This window comes from Manacus vitellinus, unplaced genomic scaffold, assembly GCF_001715985.3.
Source record: "Manacus vitellinus isolate BGI_N305 unplaced genomic scaffold, ASM171598v3 scaffold_13_pilon, whole genome shotgun sequence".
In the NCBI taxonomy this organism is placed as follows: domain Eukaryota; kingdom Metazoa; phylum Chordata; class Aves; order Passeriformes; family Pipridae; genus Manacus; species Manacus vitellinus.
This window is the reverse complement of record NW_021938999.1, coordinates 14,595,640-14,616,727: the sequence shown is the minus strand read 5'-3', so window position 1 is coordinate 14,616,727 and position 21,088 is coordinate 14,595,640. Positions and strand designations below refer to the sequence as shown.

The window sequence follows — 21,088 nt, the reverse complement described above, 5'->3', positions numbered from 1 at the left end:
CATGGACAGTTCATGGAGAGCTTGTTGTCCCCCAGGACCCTCAGGCACTTTTCTGCAGAGCTGCTTTCCAGCAGGTCAACCCCCAACCTGCATGGGATTATTCTCTTCCAGGATCAAGAGCCTGCATATACCTGTGTTGAATTTTAGACAGTTCTTCTCTGCCCACCTCTCCAACCTCTCCAGGTCCTTCTGAAGGGCTGCACAGAACTCTAGTTCATCAGCTACTTCTCTCAGCTTTCTGTTGTCGTCAAACTTGCTGAGGAAGTATCCACCCCATCATCCAAGTCATGGATGAATAAGATAAACAAGATTGGACACATCATCAACCTTTGTGGGACATCACTAGTTACAGGTCTCCAACTAGACTCTGTGCCCCTGATCAAACCCCCCCGAGCTCTTCTGTACAGCTAGTTCTTCATCCACCTCATTGTCCACTTGTCCAGCTCACACTTGCTGGTGAGGTTATCATGGGCAAAGCATCACAAGCCTTGCTGAAGTCCAAGTAAACAACACCCAGTGCTCTCCCTCACCTATCCAGACAGTTATCTCATCATAAAAGGCAATCAGGTTAAACATGATTTCCCTTTGGTGAATCCACGCTATCTAATCCTGATGACCTTTTTGTTTTCCACATGGCTAGTGATGGTCTCCATGATAAACCATTCCATCACCTTTCCAGGAATGGAGTTGAGTCTGACTGGCCTGTAGTTTCCTGGGTCCTTCTTCTTGCCCTTTTTGAAGACTAAGATGACATTTCCTTTCTTCCAGTCCTCAGGCATCTCTCTTGACTGCCGTGACCTTTCAAAGATGATGGACAGTGGTCTAACAATTAAGTCTACTGATTCCCTCGGCACTCATGGGTGCATTCCATCAGGACCCATGGACTTATGGATGTCAAGTTTGACTGAAGTGTCACTACCCAATCCTCCTCAAGCTGGTGTATCCACCTTTGAGGGAAATTAAGTGGGAAACTGTTCAAGTCGAGCAGAAAGCAGACTCCTGTTTTTAATATGTTGTAGCCAATGATGGGTCCTCTGGAGACAACTGGACCACATGCAGAAAAGGAACATTTGTATCACAGACCATAATAATTTCAATTTCAAGCACATGCTCTTAAGTTTATACGATATAGATATGGGTGCCTCAGAGCCAATTGCTTTGATATACTGATTTGTTCCTGTTGTACCAGATTAGTGCTGTGTAGACACAGTAATATATAATAAAGAAATTACCTAAGTAAAAGCTTAAATATCTTGAAAATTCAGTTTTCTACTGACATTTATAATTGCTATATATACAAAATTTAAGACTTAAACTTAAAATATACATACCTTTGTTTTTCATACTGTCATCCTGTGATCAGTTTGGTGAGAAAACCCCTTTGTGCCTGAGTTGCACAAAATAAAGGAGATAAATGCATCAGCTGCCCTATTCCACAAGAATCAAATAAGAAAAAAAGATGAACACTGATGAACATTTCATCTCTTTCTACCACACTGCACTGAGGGAAAGTCTCTGGTAAAAAGACTATCATGTTCTTTCAAGGAGGAAATAAAGACACACAAAAAGGTCCCACAATATTCCCATTTAATCTTTTCCCCATATTTTTTTCTCTTACTAGATTGCTTTTTTCATATTAGCTGAGTCTATCTATAGGGAGGTGCTGTCTAGTGGGGCTTTTTTTATTCATGTCAAAACATATATTTAAAGCTCTTAATGTAAGCAATATTTTTGAGTTATGTTGCAGGCTATCAGGATTATTGGATTTATATATTTATATAGACATATATATTTTTTACTCACTGCATGAATTGAATTAATTGAATTATTATTTCATAAAGCTTTTGGAATTCCAGTGATGCTTGTGACAGGAGAGACTGCCTCCAGTGAGTTAAAGGGAGTTTTTCCATTGGAATTTAGAATTCTCCCATAGTGTCCATTGAGTTCTGCAATAAATTTTGAAATAAATTAATATATTTCATTGCATTGTACAGGAAAAATCACTTCACTACTATATGAATTATAGAAGATTTATACAAGGCCATGACACACATAGATGACAGGCACAGCCGAATAGATGTAGTGGGCCAGATTAATGTTGTGTAACAGTTTAGATCAGGATGTGCTCCATGAAAGTCACTGAAATTTCAGCAGCGTAAGATTGGTGTGAGAGAAGAGGGATCACACAATGAGAAAATTTCAAGTACTGTGAAAAATACAGGAGCAGTACTGGAGAATGCAGAAAAATTACTTTTGAAGCATTCAGCTGACTGAGCAACTAAAGTTCTGCTAATGATCCCTGAAGGTGGGAAGTCTGTCCTCTGAGCAACCCTGAGCTCAGACTCAGCAGCTTTTACTCTATTATTTAGAATAGCAACATTTTTGTCCTACTTTACCTATGATCTTTAACTCCCCAGGTATTCACTGGACTGATTCATTGTATTGTATTTATTTTAAATAAGCAGAACTTGTATTTCAGAAAGTTGCTTTTACAAATGTAAGGAATCTTTTGCAATGCAAACTTGTTGGAATTCAGATCTCCTGTCTTGTCTTCAGAGAAATATCCAAACCATCTATTTTTTTTCTCGCCTAGTTGGTTTCTCTACTGATGTTAATTTTAAGGGTTTTTTCGTTGTTTGGTTGGGTTTTTTTAATTGCAGTTAGATTGTAAAATGGAAGGTAGGATCTATAAATCATTTAAAGTGGAAAATTTGTGTAATACTATGTTAGGAGAAAAAGTGGAGTCAGCAATTCGAAATTAATTTAGATAGCTATAACTTCATAAACTTAAATCTGAACCCAAGAATTTAGTGCTGATTAGTTCAACAAGCAAATACTTTGTGCTGAGATGAGGTAGGTTTAATAGATGTAGATTCCTAGGATTAGGTCTGCTTCAATGATGTATATGCTTACATTTGGGTAAATGCACATGTATGCATACAGATGTGTGAATGTATATATACATACTTATGCACATATGTAAATTATTGAATCTCACACATAAATATACACATACACATATACACTCATATATATTATGACCTAATAACATTTTGACATACATGTTTGGAAATAAAATCCTAACCTGGGTGCTGAACGAAATGATTCATCTGTGTCTATGGGATTCTCCATTACTCAAAATACCCCTTTAGTTTTGCGAGCTTTTATAATCTGGACAATAAACATCACTGTTTGTGACTGCAATGGATAGCAAAAAAAGATAAGACCTATGTTTCATAGTGGCTCTGATATAGAAAGGCAATGAATCCTATTAATATCCAGTTTCACAGTTGATTTTCCCATGTTCTTCTAGTTTAATGGTCTTCTTTATTAAATAAATTTACAATAATTTAATGATTAGTGATTTTACTGGAAATTTCTTTTGAATCTTAAATAGAGGATAAGGAGAATTATGGTCTGATCTTTTGGCTTTTGCAAACAGGACCTGCTTAAATGGTCTAGACATTCTCTGAATAGTAAAGGTTTTATTTCACTCTCATATTCATTCTGCTTCTATGTTAATTATCTAATTAAAAACTTAGAGTTTTGTCTACTATATAATAAAATCTAATTCAATACCCTTCTACAGCGGGGACCTCTGAAATAGATAATGAAATCAGAAATTTTATCATGGGAGTTACGGGAGGATCAGTCACTTAAGTAAAAATTTTGAAATGAGTGGAAAGAAATAACCATTATGAACATACAGTTAATCTGACCTATTTTAGAGATTTATTTGCAAATAAGACAAACCACACTCTAGAAGAGTAATTCCTCAGATAAAGGCACTGATGTTCGGGCAGATGTATTCTAGCAGCAGGGTCTATTTCCAACAGGCATTAGGTGACAGCCACTGTAAAACGTTATTCCATATGCATCAAGAAGTAACTTTTAAGCACATTTAACTTTATTTGACAAAAATGCTAATTTGATTTGGTCTGCAGTTCTAAAACGGCTGCTGTGCTCAACAGTAAGTGTAATTACCATTTAGAGTGTTAAGTTCCATAATTATCTTGAACTAACAAGAAGCACAAGATGGTGTCAATTTGTTTTTTCGGTTTTATTTGTTAGAAAAGGCTCTAATTAGGACATGAAAAATAGAATAGGGGAGAAATTTTGGGTTAACAGTTTACTCAGATACAACATAACCATCTTGAAGTCATAGGCATATAACAGTTGCAGAGAACCAGGTTTATTTCATTAAAGATGGACACTGAAGCGGGTCAAAAATCTACATTAAGGACAAATTTGTGCATCTTTAGTTTGCAAATACTAATTCTAATTGCATTTACATAATTTATTATTTTCAGTTCTCCAAATTCAGTGTTGCTAACCAGGGTTTTTTTTTTTTTTTTGGTTGGTTGGTTGGTTTGGTTTGAGGATTTTTGGTTGTTTGTTCGTTCGGTTTTTTTATTAAGGAAAAAAGGATTTTTTCCAGGATTAGTGATTAATTTAGCAATAAAATGGATTTCTCTTTTGGTTCTTCTTGAGGAAAGCCCCACACTAATCCTCGCTTTTCTTTACGTTTCAAATCTCACTGGAAAGAGTGAAAAAAACAAACAACAAGTAGAGATGAAAGACAGCCTGTAGAATTCTTCCATAGATTCAGTGATTGACACAAAACTCATTAGAAAGAAGAGAAATTGGAACACTCCTGATTCACTCTATCTGGAGTTACTGATTGCTTCTTAATTGGTTTTGTCTCTCAGAAGAGCTGATGCCTTGAATTTGCTGAAAGAATTTCACCCTCAAAAGTTGCTAGTAGATTGCAGTTTCCCTTGTTGACCTGTAGCAAGCCTGGCAAGAAGCTCTGGATTGCCCAAAGAGAACATATATTCTTTTCTCTAAATCCTATACCTCCATGGAGATAGTGAATCTATCCCTGTTTACTTCACTGTAGTTCACAGAAAGTCATCATAACACACAGAGTCATAATCTCAGTTGTAATCTTCAGGGCAAAAATACAACAGGAAACACATTAGATTAAATTAAATAAGCACACGCTTTATGTCAACACGAAGGGTGAAATGAGGTTGAGGGAAAGTAAAAAATTACATTTTTCAGCAATAATGTTGTTTTATGATGAATTTTGATTTATGAAGCAACTGTAAACTGATAGGATAATTCAGAGAGGAAAAGACTGCTGGAGATTAAATTAAAACATAACACGTACAATTGGTAGCTTCCTCCTTTTTTTTAGACACTGTCTCTATATTTCTCATAACTGGGTAGCAGGATATACAACAAGATAGTTCTGTCTATCTCAAATTTAAACTGAGGTCTTATATAATTTTAGAATTGGGCCTTAGGATAGGTGTGGAAATAACCTGAACAATTATTTAGAGTTATTTATATCAGTATTTAGACCTTTTGTTTGCTGTTGATTAATGGAAGGAAAACAAAAATCCTTCATCAGCTGGTAAGGTGGAAGATAAAGAACTTTGGGAGCTGTTAGAGGAACAAAGATGAAACTGTGGAGAAAAAGGGACAAAGCTGATATGAGAACTGGTCAGAGAGTATAAAATAATTCTCATAATCCACAGCGTGGGCTGTTTGGAAGCACAGACCTTGAAAGCTTGGGGAGTGGGCCCAAGGAAATCCACAAGGAAATCGGGCATATGTCTGTCAAAACAAGAGTGAGGAGAAGTATAAATTTGATTGTTTAGATTTTCCTAGCAAAGAGTAACAAGGAATTGAAGTATCCTTGAACTTTGAGGAGCTCCCAGTGGAACGTAGCTGGCAGAAATGATCAAGGCTGTTAAATTTTCTCTTTGATTTCAGCCTGAAGGTTTGGACAAAGAGACAGAAGCAAACCTGCTAACTTCTTAGAACTGTCATGCTGTCTTTAGATAAATTTAACATTCAGCTGAGTCCAGCTAACTTCATGAACACCCATTCCCAGTATTAGAAGCCTTTAGGAATCACAACCAACCTTCCATTTATATAATGGTCATACTTGGCCAGTCAGAAAGATGTATCTGATGCATCTGAGCTCTCCAGCTCCCTGCAGCAAAACTAAGCAATGGAGAACTGAGTTTGCATTCATGCTGTGGCACTACTGATTTCTATCTCCTGCAGCAAAACTCTGGAATAAACTGGACTTGCTTTCATGTAGAAGTGCTAACTTGTTGATAGCACCACAGATATATTTAAAGCTCTTTTCCTGAGGCAGCTTTTCTCTATTGTTGACAGTAAAATAGATGGTCTATGAAAAGAGATTTTTGTGCCACTATTTTTTTTCAAACAGTTGGAGAATAATGCAAGGACCACAAAGCAGATTCAATATTCTTTAGACTTCTTTAAAATGAGCAAAACTAAAAATATGTAATTCATGCCCAAAGCAATTTTAAAAATACTGAAAGTCCTGGCATTGGAAACAATGTCTTTTTTCCACAAAGCAATAGACTTTTTCATGCCCTTATCTCAAAATGTATGGTGTCCACTCAATTGTGCTCAACAGAACTTGGTTAAAGTGCTAATCAAATCAGAATTTTTTTCTAAGAAAGTCACTTGTACAATGAAACCAACAATTTTTCTTTAAAAAATATTAATTTGGAAAATGTCTTTGTGAGCATCATTGCTGCATACTGGGCTGTAAAATTAACTGTACAGGGAGCAGGTCGTAAGAAGGATTTATTCCCTTCCACGGGGTGCTCATGAGGCCCCATCTGGAGCAATGTGTCTGGTTTGGGATATCTGAAGATATTGAGGACACTTCAACATAGTGCCATAGTAAGATGGGTAATGAGCAGTGCAAGTGTCATTGAGGGATTGGGGGTTTCTTTAAATCCTAGGAATGAGCTACTTTGTGGATAGCTAACTATCTTATAGGATAGTATGGACAAGATGAAGCCAGACTCTTCTTAGAGCTCAGCAGTATAGGAAATAGATAACATTCACAAGCTGAAGAAAAGGAAATTCTAACTGAATATAAGGAAAACCAAAAAAGCAAAGCAAAGCAAACCAAACCAACCAATCAGACAAAAACACAAAAAAAATTTTGGTTTTCAAAACTCAACAAACAAGTTCTGTACAGCCTGATCTAATTTGAAAGTTAATCCTGTGATGCATGGGGTTGAACCGAAGACCTCCAGCAGTCTTTTCCTCTCTGAATTATCCTATCAGTTTACAATTGCTTCATAAATCAAAATTCATCATAAAACAACATTATTGCTGAAAAATGTAATTTTTTGCTTTCCCTCAACCTCATTTCACCCTTCGTGTTGACATAAAGCGTGGGCTTATTCAAGTTGGGTGACTAACCCAAAATGAATACACTGGGGTGGGAAAGGGGGTGAGGTGGCAGTAGGATCATTTCAGCCAATGAGTTCACTAGGTAGCTGTACAAACATCTATGGCTACAACAGGTAGATTCAGGGACACTGTGTGGGAAGAAATAAGTGGGAGAATGAAGATCTTTCAGCATCAGTGCCTGTTTATGCCTTTTAAAGATGAGTAAGAATCAGTGATTAGTTAGAGGTAACAATCTTTTCAGCTAGACTAGTGCCAGGGTTGGTATAATTCTCTTTAAGGGAACATCTTATCAGGAAGAGTTTAAAGCAACAATCTGCTGCAACTGTTCATTAAACACTCCATAGTATTTTTAATAACCATTGAGTTGGCCAAATTCCTCCGAGGTAACTAGGTTCTATTGCTTGAAGTTCCTTGCAACTGCCTACAGTTAATTTATTCCCTACCTTACATATGGGTAAGGCAAGACCTGGAATATCTCATCACAGGCTTAGTAAATAGAGGTTGTTTAAAAAAAAAAAAATCTTTGTTACATAACAGGAAAAAAAGCTGTATTCTTTCCTGTAGCACATTCTCTGTCTGAGCAGTAGGATGATGGTTTTATGGTAAATCACTGAGGAAAACTCAGCAACCTTTTTTTTGTCATTGCCAATGGCACCAGTATTGTCTTTGACAGCAGAGGAGTTAATTCTGCATTTACCAGTGTCTGTTTTCAAAGCATAACAAACAGCTTTCAAAATCAGAAAGTACACTGCTCAGTGGGGTAGCAAACTTGCCGTATGTTTCTTGAAGCATTCCTGAAAAAAAATACTCCTTTGTTGCAGCTTATATGTCACATGGAGAAAGGAAGTAAATTCAACATGAAGCTTGAAAACTCTTTATTTTGTTATCTTTTTGTGCTTCTCTGAGATAGTTTAGAAAAGTAATGAAGATTACTTTTAGTTTCAACCACTGTCTTTAACTGTAGTTGTCTGACCCTTCTGATTAGAAAATCTGCTTTTAATTACTTATATTTTTGTGCAAATAATGATTGTAAACATATAACACAGACCACAAAAAAAACCCCACCAGATGCACAAAAAGTACGTATCCCATCCCAGACTGCTCAGAATTTAAAAAGAAAATAGGATACATGATAAGTTTTGTTGTTGTCTTGGGTAATATTAGCTTTTTATGCTCCTTAAACCTCAGTTCCTTCTAAACTGAAAATAATGGTAAATTTTAGGGGTTTGCTAGCTACCACTACTATTATTAAGGGAAAAAAACCCCAAAATTTTACAAAGAACAATAAGTGCAAGCTGTTGAAAGTATTTATCACAAAAGGTCTGAGACTGAAATTTTGATTATTTTGATGGAAACCATGACTATTAACTGACGTCATGATGGACTCCTCAGGCTAAATTCTTTCCAATGTAGAGGGCTGTATATGTTGCTCTACTGAACTGTATCGTATGAATTTTATTGCAAAATTGGAAGTTGAGTGCCTTGCACAGGATAATTGAGTGTCTTGTGAGCCATTTCAGTGTCAGGTTTGCAGTCTCCCACATCGGTACAATGTCCTTGGTCAGAGTCATGGACTTGACTGTCTGTATTCTTTCCTGTAGCCAAACTATGTTGGGAAGGAGGAAAGAAAATGTGCAGGAAAGTTAAAATATATAGATTTCACTGGTGAATAAAGCTTCTCTGTCTTTGGAAGAGCTACCAATGGAGAGATCTTGAGGCTTTAGATACCATTTCTACCTTTATTTTTTTGCTTATGTACTCAGTGATTAATTAATTTTGTTGGGAACTCAGTGAAAAGCTGTTCAAGTCATTAAATAATGTCAAATGCTAATGAGAACTACTGACTAGTCTTGAAATCCTGATTTTTTTTTTCTCAGTCTTCAGTCATTTAATACTTGGCAATCACATCAAGCAGTTGAACTTATCTCTAAGATTTTCTACAGTTGTTAATATTTTTTTCTTGACTAGAATTAAGAGATTTGAATTCTGTAAGAAAATATACATCAGATTGTTTTTCCTAATGGATGCAGAAACACTTTGTTGTGCATAAGGTTACTCACAACATTTAAGTTGCAACCTGATGCTGGTTCTTCTGTGTGATAAAGAAACAGGAGTTTGAGATGATGCTTTATTGTTCTTCACAAGGTTATCTCTAGTGATGCTGAGTGTCCCAGCTGGCGTGGTAACTAACCATGGCCTGGCACCAGCTCAGCAAATCATTCTTCATGAACATTACCTTAAGGGACAGTGTATGTTCTTATTTTTGAGCCAATTCCAGTCAGATATTCAGTAGGTATACAGTCTCTCTTTAGGGTTTCTGAAAAGGCAAAGCTGTAGAGTTTTTAAGTATTCTTTACATCATTCTAGACTATTTTTTGGTGACTGTTCGGTGAAAAGCATCTTTCTTCAGTTCATGTAAACTTGAACTGAGGGTTTAATAAATCTGTATATCAGATTTTTATTCAATCCTCTCTAACTCAGAAAAAGCTTTCTGAGTAAGTTCCAAATTCAGAAGAACATATGATCTGTCCTCCTAAAATCTGTCTTCATTTTTAGTTTAAAAAAACCCACTTCTTACTTTCTGTTCTAAATCAATTAAAACTTTAAAGAGAGCCTGTGTAATTCCTGCAGATAGTGGAATAATATTCATGAACAATGATCACAAATAAAATGTTTGCTATACTTTATTACAAATTTATAAGTATACAACAGTAATAGCTTTTTAAAAATGTCCCAGGTACTTTACATTTCAAAATCCACCAGACAAATTTTAAATCACATTATGCAAAGAATCCATGTTATACTTTCAGTTTGTGAGGTCTTGCAAAACCCTACTTTCAATTGCCATATGCACAGCCTTGATTTTTAAATGTGAATTGTGAGCAAGACTTCAACAGTCATCTTCAAGATTCTTGAAAAAATCATGAGTGTTGGCCTCAGTGCATAAAGTCTATGAGGCATTAACTCTCAAAGCAAGAGAGTAAACTTTTCTAGTTGCCAGAAAGTAAATCCACAGGAGCTGTCAGAGCATTAGCTCACTGTGAGCTAATGCTCCTTTGTATTCATTATTGAAAAGGTTCAGTTAATTATACAAATTCTACTGCATGCATACTGCCCAGGAGCAGAAAAAGATTTCCAGGGAGTTGCAAAATAGTTGGGGTTTTTTATATCTAGAGATAGATGGTATATGCTTCAGTGACTTCAGAAAATTTAGGGGAAGTTTCTAAGCCAGATAGATTTAAACACCAACATATGGGTATTTTCTTATTCACCTTTTCTGGTGCACGTAATTTTGAGAAAACTGTCATCAGGAAAGTTTCCCAGTTGTGGGTAGAACTGATGTCAAATCTAGGTGAAGCCAAGGGATCATAGCCTCAGAACCCCTTACTTGGGAAAGACTCTCAGGCCCTAAAGCAGGGGATTGAGTAGTACCAGGGAGAGGTCTCAGCATCTGAGATGTGAGATTTCCAGGAATCAACCTCTGACTTTTTTTTTGTCTTAAAGGTTCTAAATAAATGTTTTAGATCATACTGAAATTTTTCAGTCTTGCGCTATGAAACTTTTTCCCTCGAATCTCTGCTACCAACATATCACATTCTCCCATTACTGAACATTAGGCCCTTCTGTTGTTCTAAAATCCATAATTCCCAGCTCTCCTTTCTCTATGAGAGGACTTCTACCATCTCTCCCATTCCCCATGAAAGTTCAAAAGCTCAGAAACATTTTTGGCATTTTAACCCCAATAGACCTCTTCTGTAGTGTCATTTCATCCACTTGGAACATGGATTTATAATTTTGAACTTTGCCATTGTTTTTTTATGTAATATATGACTCCATTTACTTAACTGATTTCTTACCAGTTCATGAACACTGTAAATAGGAGCACATTTTCCCTTTCTCTTTTTCTTTCTATCATTTCAGTCTTCATCACAAGGCTCTATGAATGCATTTACATAAGTGCTGTTGTCCCTGTACTTTTTCTTCTGTTCTAGGTTTTTATGTGATATTTTTTTACTCAAACATATCTCCATGGACTTTAATCATACACATCAGTTCAATAGTGCAATGAAATACCAACTTTAGAATATGTCTGTTATAGCAGTTTGAGGAAATCATCATTGCATGAAATGAAAAATAATGGCACTACTGAGTGCTGAATGAGATGGAAAATGTAAAATATGCATTTCACTGAGAAGCAGGTGGATTCCTGGTGGAAGGCTACAAACTTTTTAAAAAAAATTAAACAAAGAAAACAAACCAAAACAAACAAAAAAACCACCCCACAACCATTTAACAGAAGACTCTGGGCAGGAGCTGAAAGGTAAATTGATATTTCTCCAGACTGGTAACTTTAGGAACCATGTCCACATTACTGTGAGGATACCTGCTTCCAGGAATCAGTCCCCCAGGGACAGTAGAACTCCTACTTCTGCATAATACTGTGGAATTCTCTGCAGAACATCTCTTTCTGTTCATCTCTCCTGAGCAAAATTTGGATCAACACATTTTTCTAGTTTTGACTGAGCTGATTCTATGTTTATCCTGATTAATGGAAACGATCATCCCCCATTGCTCTGTTGGACAGATTATATAGGTAGTTGAATCCCAGTAGTGATTACAAGTATTCATTTTTATGCTAAAATTTCCTAGGTTCTCTACAGCCAGACACAAAATACTCTGGTGGTCCTGGAAGACAGATTAGATTTTCTTTCATATATTAGTCACAATGAGCTTTGTTAGAAATATCACAGCTCTTACTGTCACACTGAATAGGCAATGTCTCATACTCTTATACTTAGTAGTCTTATTAGCAACAATTATTTCACTAATCATTCTTATTTAATGAGAGAGAAATAGGGTCCCAGCAGTGGTCTGCTACCACTGTAACACAACCATGTAAAAGAAAATCTATTAATATAATAGCATACCTGTCTTCCACATGAACAGTCAGTGCAGAAGCATCTGCTCTGGTACCCAAGCTGTGCAGCACACACGGCTGTGCTCTCCAGTGTGTAGCTCCAGGGAGGTATGAGCAAGACTTTAAGCATATTTCACTGAAGAGCTTCAGAGCTGCAGTATAAATCTGAGGGGGAATCTGGAAATCATGATGTGAGGAGTGAATAGGCATGTTCTTACCAAAACATTTCATCTCCAGCTATCATGATAGTGTGCCTACTAGGTTTACAGCAAAAAAGAGTGCTAACATATTGTGTTAGCTTGAGTAAGTGTATGGATGTATTTGTGTATACAAATGCCATCTTCCACCTCCTTCTCAAAGAAAGCCTTATAGAGTTACATATGCCACCATGTGTTAAGTAATTTTTTTTATGGGCTATAAATGACTTGGCCAAGCTGTGAAATGAAACAGCTTGTTCCACTGCACTAACAGTGCAGGCTCAGATCTTATTGTCTGTGAAGTAAATGTGTGATGAGTCACTTTCTAAACGAAAACACATCATAAGTGTTCTTGCACCAAGTCCTGTTCACTGTGTATACGTCCTTGTGATAGGACAGCTTTAGGACAAACAGAAATTATCAAAATATAGTATTATTTGCAGTCATAAATCAGAAAAGATCAGTATTTTTTTCAGTTTGATTACCTCTTTTTAAAACTTTTGCATATTTAGTAAAAATAGGCCTGTATTAGATGTGTAGGTAACATCTACTCCTGAAGTTAGCACTTTATCCTTGAACTGTTTTTCTATTTATATTTCTAATGATATAAATTCTTAAAGACCTGCACCTACTTTTATCCATTTACCTCTAAGGCTTAATTTTTTTGCATTCTAATGACCATATGTCCAAAGCACTAAAAGGAATGAAAAATCACTACCTACACAGCCCTCTGCCAGAGCAAATAGGTGTTCCTGTTATGCAACATGTTCTTGGGTTTACATTTAAATGCAATATGACTGACTTTGCTTCTGCCTGGCCCACAAGTTTGGCAGACATTACATAAATAAACTTTGTTTTTCATGTCACTCTGCTCCTGGAGTAGTCAGCAGGTTTCCTAACAGAAAACAACTTTTCAGAAATGCAATCTGCAACTACTTTGTTTTCGTTACTTTCATTTTTAGCTGTTGATCTTAGGAAATGCATTGTTCTTACAACATTTTCTAAGCACTCCATGTATTTTAATTTAGGTTGGTGGATATCAGTTTTAATCCCAAGTCAAAAATATTCCATTCAAATTATTTGTTTCTCTTTGGATTCCCAAAAGTAAATAATACTCAAAACCTACCTAACAGTCTAGTTTTTCCCCTTCTGATACTGTGCTACATAAGATTTTTGAATTATGTTTATAATTATTTGATCCTCTTTATTAGATCTTGAAGGACATTTTCTATTATCTCTTGCTGCCCTCTGTGGGAGTCATTTCATTCCCCTTAAAGTGTTCATACTATTTTCATTGTACTTTCATCATATTGTAACATAAGTCAAACAGACTTAAATTCAGTTCCTAGTACTTCTAGATTCAAGCCTGAATGTCTAATTTCTCGAAAATCAAGTGGACAAAAAGAATAAATAAATCTGTTATGATAGTCACATCTTCACATATACATTCAGAGTAAGAAGGTGCAAAATTTTTTATTATTTTGGCACAGAAAGTGATGGTTGTTTCAAATGTGATTTCGTCATTTCAGACTATATTGCCAAACTCTCAAAAACTTGTATATCGAGACTAAAAAGAGTTAAAAAATGTTTTTAACATGGGAGAGGGAAAGTAGCTTAAAATCTGTCATCATTTAAATTATGACCTAAGCAAATCTAGCAAAATCCTCTCTTGTTTTGTATAGGTGAGACACATTTTGTGTTCTCATAGTGACATGGAAAAAGAATTTGCAGACTCAGTTTTCCTACTTTAACAAGATATTTATGCTGTATTACACAAAGATTATTGTAGTATTGTGCAAATCCTTTACTGAACTGTGGTTATGTCAGATCCAGACTTTTACAGGCAGTTAGCAAATTTTTTCTTCTTTTAACAACAGCTTTCCTTCTTGGTAAAGCCACAGTAGAATAAGCTTAAAATAATCAAGGTTCAGGTTGCTCTGCATGTATGACATTAAATAGTTGTATTGTTTTCCCTGTATGAACTTCTGTTCATACAGAAAGCCAGGGCAAAGTGTGCCTTTCATCATCAAAACTTCAAATGTGCTGTGGCAAGCCGCCTTTTATGCAGCTAAATCTGCAGCGTCTGATATGTCTCATTATGTAAGATGCTAAAATTGTGAAGACTATGAATATATATTTAGACTCAGACAGTGATTTATGGTGAGGACGAAGGGGAACAAAGGTGGTTGAAGAGAGTTTTGCCTTCTGAGACTGCGTAGTTCCTCCTCTCGGATCCAGGCTGCACCTATCTTTGAAGTTCAATTTAAATCGCAAGAATAATTTCAGACATAATTTTAGCTTTCTCTCATTAAAGTTATGGAAAATTACAGTGCTGAAGATTTTAATTTGGATACTTCTAGTGTAACGTAATTGTTTAAAAATCAGTTTTCTAAGTGGAATCCATTAACTTGCCTCCCAACTGCCACTGAAAAAAAATAAACAGACACTTCCAGAAGGAATTTATTCACCCTAAATAAAAAAAAAAGGTTAAGATGTTATCCCTATTGATTACAGAGTCTAGGGACTCTGACATTAGACACATAAATTTCCTTATGATTAACCCTGTCACTAGTTTGTAATTCTAAAACAGAGCTAAATTTTGGGGAAGTCTGGTATTTGAATGAATGCAGAGAGGATAGAATAATCAGCTTAGAAAATACCTAAGAAGATACCCTTCCACAGAAATATAAATAGATATAAATATGAGATATCTAGTAGATTGTACTATAAATTAGTTGTGTAACTCTCTTGACTTCCCTCAGCTCATTTTTATTCTCTCTCTACCTACTACCTGTCAAGTGCACACAGGTATTCTCTGTTCATCTTCACTGTTAAAAACAACCTTTGTGGTCACCTTTGATCACCTAAATTTGAAATTTGCAGGTCTCATGATTTCTCCTCCATTTATTCCAAATGTTTCTATGGTACAGGGACAAGTCTTCCTGGAATACTGAAAAAAAATCTTTCTGGAGAAACCTCTGATCCCTTATACTGTCCTTTAGATCACTGGCTTGGGCAACTTCCTGACACCAGTGAAACTTTTTCTTCTAGTTCACCTACTCTAACCTTTTTCTTTTGTTAGCTGCTTTCCACTGCCTTATGAACATTTTCCTACAACATTCTAGAAAACCACCCAACAGAAATAAAGCTGGTTGAAACTGGATTGGTACAAGTATACGATTTTTATGAAATGTGTGAGAATGTGTGAACTATCAGTGTTATTTTCCCACAAAACATATTACTTCAGGCCAAGAGTTTTTACATATGGTATCAATACACAAGTAGAACTGAGTTCTGATTTGGTTTGGGTTTTTTTTTGTTTGTTTGTTTGTTTTTGTGGTTTTTTTGTTTGTTTGTTGGGGTTTTTTGTGTGTTTTTTGTTTTGTTTTTTGTTGTTGTTTTTTTTTTATTTTTGGTTTTTTTTTCACTTTCCAAAAGAAAAATAAAAGAATAGAAGCTCTGAAAGGCAGGCATACACAGAATGATCAATAAATGGAATAGGGTTTATAGATATGTAGATATATATATATTCTGGGAAATATTCTGCACTTCAAAATCTCAACAGGCAAAGGGCTTTCTCTGTTTTCAAAATTTATTTTGAACAACAGTTTTGTTTCCCCTGAAAAAAAAGTCTGAACATATTTTTCTTAAAATATTCTTTGTTTAATCCTACTAAGAATTTTGGGCATACGGGCTAAATTTTTGCACCACTATATATTTAAAATTTTGTGGGCAGTGAGCCTGCTAGCTCTGAGAATCACAACATAAAGCTGTCAGCTTTTTCATATGCCTGAACCTCAAAGTCAGCCACCCTCACTGCCCACAAAATTGTAAATTGTGTTTGCTGTGAGCAAAATTCCTGAATTCTGCTCCTCTCCCCCATTATATGACTGCACTCACGTAGTGTCAGAGGAGACACAGAGATATTAATGAAAGACCTTCTTTGTTCATCTCATAATACAGCCTGTTCTCAGCAGTCCACATTTCAAGTAAGGAGATGGAAGGGACCTTCAGCAGCTGGAATCCTCTCCAGAGCAGAAGCAAATAAATGCAATCTTTCTCTGAGCTTCAGTTTGTCCCATGAGTGGTTGATTGCACCATGCAGAACAGAATGGGTATCCAGCTGCAGGAGGAGCAACAGATTTCAGAACATGCATATATTCAACCTCATCTGTGGAGCCAGAGAACATATTTTTTGAGGCAGACCCATGTTAGTAATCCCAACATCTATTTAAAGCACTGTGAGACAGGAGGAAGTCGTAGTTAAGACTGTATTAGCTGTCCGATTTTTCTTTCAGTAGAGAAAATGAATATTAAACCAGTCTACAGGGAAAATTTTGACAATTATCATGGAGAAAGAAATAAGTGTGAGAAAGGTGAAAAGACAAAAAGAAGGTAATGAAAAAAACTCAAAAGGACAGAAAAGGTTGGAGCCTGTAAATACTGGGAAGCATTGCTTATAAAGGTTATCCATCATTATTTTACAGCAACTTTGCTAGTAGCTCATGTCCCAGCAAGAGGATGAAAGGCATTATGAATACAAACAGCTGGTACTGCAAGTAACTATTAAAAATTAATAAAAAATTAAAACAATGTAAAAAAAAAGGAGAGAGAGATTTGAGAGATTTCCTTTAAAAAGATTGGAAGGTTTTGGCTGGTATTTTGACTTCTTGATATATGTACTTTTAAAATGATACCGAATACTCTTTTGCTTTACCTTCAGTTGGAGCAGTTGAAGTTGTTTAGCTCTAATACTGAAATGTAAATATCAAATGGCTAGTATTTGCAGTAATACTGAATTATTTATTGTGATAAGGTGATATTATCTTGTTTTTCTGAAGTATAGCTGTCTGCTAGAGGATGAACTTCTGGTTCTGAAAATAGTGTTAAAGGAATCCAGCAGAAACATATTTCTTGCTACAGCTGCACTCTGTTAGACAGAAAATGATGTGTGTATGAGCTTCATGGATTACAGACAGGAATACATGAGTGGCATAGGTCCTCATCAGCTTTTCTAAGTCTTCATGTTTTTTTATGGTATTGAACACCAAAGTCCTGTCTATGTTTACATGATCAAAGTCTCTCTTCACAATAAACCCAATCCTAGTTACTAAAACCAAACAACTCTAGGAGAAGTAGATGTTATTATCTCCATCTCTGAGATGAGGCACAGAGATGAAGTCTAAGATCACAGAAAGCTACTAAATGACATGGATCTTTTGGCAGAACCCATGGTTTTGGGTTGTCTTTAATCATGCCCCATATTTTAAAGCTGTAATTTTTGCTTTTTTGAATCAACTTATCAAGACTTGGATTGGAATCTCAGATTCCTTAGATTTTATGACATACTGCTACATATTCTACCACTCTAAATATTACAAACATACTCTAATATAGCTGAATACAAGATTATGTTTATGTAAGATATACAGCTACATAGAAGCATTTGAGTCTGGGAAGCATCTGAGTCTGGGTTCTGGAAGATGTTTCTCACTATACCATATTACAGATAACTAGCCAAGTCCAAGTCATTAAATATCTGTGAGACAAACAGTACTAAAATCATAAAAGAAATGCCTGTATTCTACCAATAAACATTGTACAGAACTCTCAGAGGTACATTAGTTTTATATTTCAGTGTATTAAAACAGGTAAAGACCTAAGGAAATTATGCATATCTTCATCCTAAATATTACGTAAATTCTGAGGTTTTCTACTTACTCATTCATAACTATAAATATAAAAGATTCAGAAGAAGCAATACTTCATTTTCTGCTCGGAATTGCTTTTAAGACTAGCTGAGAGACAGATTTCATTTTGCCTCTGGGGAACACTCAGGTAAAATGTGACAAGTAGCAAATACCAGAAGTCACTAAAGAAGAAATCTGCGGAAATTTCAGAGAATCACAGAATATTCTGAGTTGGAAGGGATCCACAATGATCATTGAATCCAACTCCTAGCCCTGGCCAGGACCATCCCCAAGAGTCACATCATGTACCTGAGAGTATCATCCAAATGCTTCTTGAACTCTGTCCCTAAACCTTCCCTGACACAACTTCAGGCCAGCCCCTCGGGTCCTGTCACTGGTCACCACAGAGAAGAGATCAGTGCCTGTCCCTCCTCTTCTCCTCATGAGGAAGCTGCAACTGCAATGAGGTCTCCCCTCAGTCTTCTCTTCTCCAGGCTGAACAGACCAAGCGACCTTTTCTGCTCCTGCCACAAAGCAAAAAGATGGGGGTCAGAAGACACAGGGCTAATTCCAGCAGGAATGTGTCTGGTCTGCTTTAAAGCAGGGCTTGACTGCAGCAGTAGAGCAAATTGTCCTGCATCAGCCTTTGGAAACCTGGGATTGCTCGCTGGGATGGGTGCTTTCTAAAATGTGGAAGTAGTATACCCATAATCAGAAAGTGTAGCAATAAATTCTCAAAGAGTATGTTTTCTTATGAAAAAGCAACTAGCTCTCTGAATGAACACAAAATCCTGCTAAAACAAATCATAACATCATGTACCTTGCTCTTCCACATACGTGATGAATAAGGCATATTAGTCCTGTAGATTGTAGCCACAAAGTAAAGCTGGTTTTAGCTTTTGTTGCTTTTTTGTTTGGTTGGTGTTTTTTGTTTGTTTTGTCCTGCTTATTTTTTCCAGCAGCTGAATTCTTTGATAGTAAGAGGATGACCTGGGATGTAAGGAATTAAAAAAAGAAACGAAAAAACAACCAAACAAAAAAACGCCACCACTACCACCCAAAATTAGCATTTCCATGATCAGTAGGTCAATATCAGAAGCTGTTTAGAAGGACCTTTCTCTTGTTTAAAATCTTTGACCATAAAGTGTCTGACTCTTGAAGCTCCAGAAGAGCATTTCTTACCTATTTTGTAAACACTAATTCTGTTATAAATCTCATTTGGAAGGAAAAATGCTGGTAAATAATTGTTAATATTTTTTTCCTCTTGTATTTTACTTTTATTTCCACTGCTCTAGTACATGCCAGTCACTTTTCTGGAACAGAAGGAGCCCATACCAACTTGTACATAGCTATGAAACAAAATGTCAATTTATGTATTTTCCTAATTCTGTTTTCTGGCCATCTGGCATCCATTCAGAAAATTACTCAAGTATGATGCTCATCAAGTAGCAGCGTTTAGACACCTCATATTTAAATCTCCAAGTTTAACCTACTCATACATGATCCATCTATGTGAATAAACACAGTCAATCTCAGAAGGCAATTCAATTTATTCTAAGGTAAATGTGCAAATTAGCTCAGAACTTTATATTTAGACAGTTGAACTGAATGAACTTCCTGCCATTCTCCAGTGAGATTTCCTTGCTCATTTAATGCATTAACCTTGATAAAACAGAGTGATGGGAGGCAACTCTTTACTACTGTCTTGGATAATTCTGTTTGACAGCAGGCATTTGATCAAAAAGGAGTGGGAGCACAATCCATAGTTATCAATCCCTGGAATTGACAACAACAGTGCAGATGACACATCCTGTGATTTACAGCAGCAGTCACTTAAAACTAATAGCAAAACTAATTAACCTTTCACAGTGCTGAGGGTGATAGTTCTACGAGAGCAGCAGCTGATGTTGCCATCACCACAGCAAATTTAAACTCCTTGACTTCTCATCAAACACCTTCCAGCAATTTAGCTAGTAGCCATCACCCTTTAATTGTTAATGAATTGTTAATAAATATGGTCCCCTAAAAAGAAGTGTGCTGTCATGTAAAAAAAACAGGATGCATTTAATCACATATATAGATATATTTAAGAATTGGTTGCCTACAGTTATCATGTTCCAGAAGTGCAATGCTACTGTGCATATCTGTGGTCACTTTGTGGTACATCAGTAAGTGTGCATTTGATATATATGTAACAGGTAAAATATCACACTAATTCAGCTTAAATATCTCTTATCCTTTTCAATTTTTACTCTAGCATATGTTTGTAGAACATATTTTTTCACTGTTTGTTTCCTAGGTAAATTAGACAATAATTCTTTTAGTACTTTACTATATGGTTCTTTGCCACTGTGATAAACCTGGTTTGCTCCTGTTGCATCGAAAATTCATCTTTATTGAGGAAAATGTTAGTACTCAAGACAAAAATTATTTTTCAATGCCTTGGAAAGACATATTGGTATTTTCCTCAAAAGATATGCAGTATCACTTTCACCGCATTTACTTTTTTTCAGAGTTGTGTTGTAGCATTTATCATCATCCAATATACCAAAATACCTGCAATCTGTTCCCTTCTCACATCATTTATGATTGATGTTTTCTAAACTTGTATAAGAATGCAAAAGGTTGTGACTTGGTGCTGTATTTTGATTTATTCTTACCAATGCAACCCTTGGGGTCATCCAATCCCATGACACCCTTAGGAAATTTATTCTTGTCACACCAGACAAAGAACAGTCATGTCCAGCTCAGCCCACTGTGAACTCTCTCATCAGCTCTTAGACAGTTCACTATTAACACTTCCCCTCATCACCGTATCTCTCATTTCCATTTAAAGAATCGACTCCACAAACCAAGGCACATGTGCTCTATTCTTACACACCCATTAAAGGAAAGATGTAATGAGCATATACGAGAAAGGGGGGAAAGTTAAGAAATGGAGGGAACAGCAATCTCTCCTGAGTCTACAAAACTCTGCTAGGTTTTGAAGTGGTGATTTATTTCAGTGCAGCGTTTTATAAGGCTGGTAT

General features: G+C 36.0%; 1 protein-coding gene across 1 annotated transcript in view; it reads left to right on the top strand.

The window, feature by feature from the left end:
• Positions 1-21,088, top strand: part of PCLO (piccolo presynaptic cytomatrix protein) — a 337,810-nt gene that overhangs the window by 303,796 nt on the left and 12,926 nt on the right. The window lies entirely within an intron of this gene.